The 4,514-nt window shown below is 47.3% G+C and overlaps 1 pseudogene; it reads right to left on the bottom strand.

Moving 5' to 3' along the window:
- Positions 1–556: 556 nt before the first annotated feature.
- Positions 557–1,133, bottom strand: LOC111142701 (annotated as a pseudogene).
- Positions 1,134–4,514: the final 3,381 nt, after the last annotated feature.

Here is a 4,514-nt window from a genome sequence, read left to right as displayed (position 1 = left end):
CTAGGAAGTAGAAGAAGCCAATCTCAAAAGGGCGAATACTGTACGATTCTACTCGTGAGAGATAACCAGAGCAGTCAAATTCATAGAACGGTGGTTGCCAGGGGCTGGGGAGGGGTAGGGGCAGGGGAGTTAGTGTTTAATGGGGACAGAGTCTCAGTTTGGGCAGATGACAAAGTTCTGGAGAAGGAGGGTGGTGATGGTTGCGCAACAGTGTGTATGTGCTTAATGTCGCTGAGTGTCGCTGGACACTCAGAAATGGGTAAGGTGGTAAATTTCATGCTGTGTGAATTTTCCATAATAATAAAAAAAGGAAAGAAATACAAACAAGAGCCCAAAACCAAACAAAACCAGAGATGGCAAACATGTCTAGGAACAGTATGGACAGCACACTACGATTTACTTCTGAATGATTTAATGGCCAAACCGTTCGAAAGGATGATTGATTTAAGAAAAAGCCCCAAATCAGTACAGCGTTCATTGAATCTTTAGGCTGTCACAAATAAGTCTGAAAACTCATCTGGCATCTTGCTGTTTCGGTAGCTGGACAGCTTAGATCTTATTCATCAGCTTGCTGAACTGTTCCTTTTTCAGAAATATAGATACCATCCCCAAATTTTCTGATACCCTTGTTTTTAATGGTTGTGGCTTGCTGAATCAAAGCAGCTGAGTGTGATACAAGTTCAATGTCATTGCCTTCAAGAATTAATTCACTTTTCTGGACTTGAGATAAAGAACAAGTAACGCCGGGCCTCATCTAAACCCCTGCAGATATATTTTTTCAGCCAAGAAATTTCAGATTTCAACAAGAGAACCATTCTCCTGGATAAAAACATGGATGAGGAACTGAGCGTACACCTCGTCTTGTCCTGGAAGCCCAGGGTAACGCCCTTGATTGTGTTCTATACGTGACCACAGACAGCACAAACAGGTAGCTGGTTCTGTTCTAGTTCCTCACCATTTGTCAACTGGGAGCTTCTTCTTTTCCTTCCAGGGAGACTGAGTTCTACATGGATGGGATTAAAGTCCTTTCGCCGGGTTCTTCCGGGGCCCTCCACAATAACAGTGCATCCCTTCAGAGTGATGTCGACACCTTCTGGAATGACGAAGGTCTTATTGCTGAGAACAGTCTTCATTCCCACAGTAGATGTGCCAAAGAGTGTATGAAACATTTTTTAAAAGATTTTATTTATTTATTTATTTGACAGACAGAGATCACAAGTAGGCAGAGAGGCAGGCAGAGAGAGAGGGGGAAGCAGACTCCCCACTGAGCAGAGAGCCTGATGTGGGGCTCGATCCCAGGACCCTGAGATCATGACCTGAGCTGAAGGCCAAGGCTTAACCCACTGAGCTACCCAGGCGCCACTGTATGAAAGAGTATTTTTTTGAAGAAAGAGCATTTTAATGAAATAGTGTTCAGGTAGAGGGAGGGTAAACTTGAGAGTTTAACTGCATTTCTGGCTGGATCCTGTCCATGTGTGCATTTTAATACGTTACTTTTAATAACATTAATAATACACTTTAACACATTACTAACTTCGCTTCTAAGAAGACTCTTCTACGAGGAGATAATTGTACAATCAGCCTGGGCTCCCCTAGAAGTAATAAGCTTGAGTCATGATTTTTTTTTTTATAGAGTCATGATTTTTTTCCCTTACATTTAAGATTTCAGACATTCTGAACTTGAATAATTACATTTCCATGTGTCAGAAGCTGTAGGCTAGCGGACTCTGGACTTGCCCCGCCAACTTTAAGGGTCAGCATTTGACAATGAATTTATGGTCGACTGGGAAATCTGTCACCTGATGGCTGTTGTTGTTGTATCTCTGATACCTGGCATACTACTTGGTATACATTTTGATGAATAAACATTCAACAAAGGGGAAAAATGGTTAAGATGGGAAATTCGATGTTATATGTATTTCATCACAAAATTTTAAAAAGCTGCACAGTGACAGGGGGCCAAGCAGCTTTCTAAAGCCCACCTTGTCCTCATCCTCAATTTTTATGTGAACGCTGAGGGGTGCTGTAATGCCACGTGGCCCCTGCCCTTCTGCAGGAACCCCACTTTCAGAGGAGCTGCAAGTCACCAGGGGCTCTGCCTAGCTCCGTGCCTGGCCAGTCCCTCTGTGGTTTCTCAGCTCCTCCTGCCAACTCAAGAAGTGGCTTCTCAGGGCAAATCTAGAACTGCTACCACAGAAGGAGACAGTTCTGTGAAAGGCCGGGAGCCACCGTCACACGGATGGGTTGTTGTCACGCACACGCATGCGCGCAAATGTGCACATGGGTAAGTCAGGGCAGATGGCTCTATTGGAGTTGCTCTGGCAACACGGGGAAGTCTCCTCTGTAGGTGTCCCTTTGAAGAGCATCCCGTGAGCTCTGAACACAGGCCTGAGCTGCCTGCCTGGGGCCTGCAGCAGAGCCCGGTCCTCTCAGTGAAGGACAGGTGACCCCTGATTGGTCTCAGGCCCCACGCAGCCAGAGGTAGGGACCCATGAGCGCTGCTCTGTCTCTGAGAATCATGCGGGTTGACTCTCCATGCACTTTCCATTCTGATTAGAAGCCAGAGGTTTGAGCTGACCATGTGAAATGCTACTACCGACTCAACTGCTGTCATCACAGGAAGGAGGACTCTGCCTGGGCTTGGCACACTTTGGAAAAGGCCAGAGAGGAAATATTTTTGGCTCTTCAGGCCACACAGTCCCTAATCAGACTGTGAAAGCAGTCACAGACAATTCCTAAACAAATGTGTGACTGTGTTTATTAAGCTTTATTGTGGACACGGATGTTGCAATTTCATATAATTTGCAGGGGTCGTGAGATCTTCTTCTAATTTTTTCCAACCGTTTAACAATGTGGTGACCATTTTGAGCTCCTGAACCACTGGAGAGTGGGCGGGTGGAGGGGCAAGAGGGGGTGGGTTTCAGCCGGTAGGTGTCCTGCAGGTGGCCCTCATCACCCCTCTCCCCAGGGATCAGCTGAGGGCAAAATATGAAGTCACAATGACATCAGTTGCAGAGGAAGCAGAGTGGGTAAACACAGAGACAGCAGGGCCAGGGGGTCAAAGCCCACGCACGCCGTGGCCTGGACTTGTGCCCAGAGCTGACGTTGTCACTCAGTCACTCAGAGAGTCAGCTGCTCTGACCCCGCCCAAGATCTTCAGCATCACCCTTTCCCTTTCCCGAAGCCGTTTGCAAAACACACGTACTGATTCCCTGAAGGCCTGCAGTGGACCTTTGCACCAGAAAGTTAAACCAGAAATGACATAGGCTAGTCACTCTCTCCCAGGAGGGGAAGCTGCTCTGAGCACACACTCTGGGCCTTGATGCAGCTGGCATCCCAGCCCTGATGACACAGTGGGAACAAAGGCCCAGAGAGACTCCTGCACCATCCTCGGACCAGGGCTCGACGAGCATGGATGCTTCTGGTCTGGAAGAAACACACCCTTAGATTAGATTTAATCTAATCTGGGATTTTAATTTTAATTAGATTTAATTTCTCTATGCCTGTTTTCTCGGATACAAAATGCCAATGAAATATCTACAGCCCTCGTGGGTCGTTGTGGGGATCGGGACTAACACAGAAAAAAATAAAACCCCAGCCGAGCCTCAGAGAGCCTCTCCCTCTCCTTCACCCTGCAGTCAAGGATGTGGGTTAATGAAACTGCTTCCTGTTGCATCTGTTCAGTAAAGACGAGACCAAAGGCAGCTGAAGGACTAGAACTGCATGCAGTGGGTTTAGGACGGTGCCTGGGGATGCATGTGCTCTGCACAGGTCGGCTATGACCACTATAAAGATGACTAATGGGGTGCCTGTCTGGCTCAGTCGATTAACGGCCTGCCTTCGGCTCAGGTCATGATCTCTGGGTTCTGGGATCAAGCCCTGTGTTGGGCTCCCCGCCCAGCAGGGAGTCTGCTTGTCCCTCTCCTTCTGCTGTGCCCCCTGCTTGTGCTCTCCCTCTCAAAAAAAAAAAAAAAAATCTTTAAAAAGAAAAAGATGACAGACGTCTGACAGACCCCCTTCTTTACAACGGGAACAGTTGTTCTCAGCTCTGCCCAGGGCCAGCCCACACCAGGAGTAGTTTGGGGCCAGGACATGCGTGCCTGCAGAGAGGACACCTTGGCTGTAGTTCCTGAGTACCTGGGTAGTTGGGTGGGGGGAAGCATGGAATCAGGGAGTTCATGTGTTCTGCTGGAGAGGGTGCAAAACTGGAGATGGCTGGTGGGGGTGGCTGCGCGGCTATGTGAATGTGCTTAATGCCACTGAATTGTGCCTTTAGAGATGGTGAACATGGTCAGTTTTAGGTTATGTATATTTTACCACAATAAAAAACAAGAAGGAAAATCAACTTGGGAGGAAAAAAAAAAATACCGTCTGGGAGCATTTCCAAGGTTATGCTTAGTTTTTCTTCCTAAGCCAGGAAACATGTAACTTGGCGTTTGATTTATTCTGTTCCCATCTTATCAGCACTTCCAAAGAAGTGAAAAACGGAATTGGAGTGCTCACAGCCTCTGAGT

The sequence above is a fragment of the Enhydra lutris genome, unplaced genomic scaffold, assembly GCF_002288905.1.
Source record: "Enhydra lutris kenyoni isolate GAN:26980312 unplaced genomic scaffold, ASM228890v2 scaffoldscaffold8, whole genome shotgun sequence".
NCBI classification, from domain to species: domain Eukaryota; kingdom Metazoa; phylum Chordata; class Mammalia; order Carnivora; family Mustelidae; genus Enhydra; species Enhydra lutris.
Note: the sequence above shows the minus strand (reverse complement) of the source record. Positions and strands in the feature narration are given on the sequence as shown.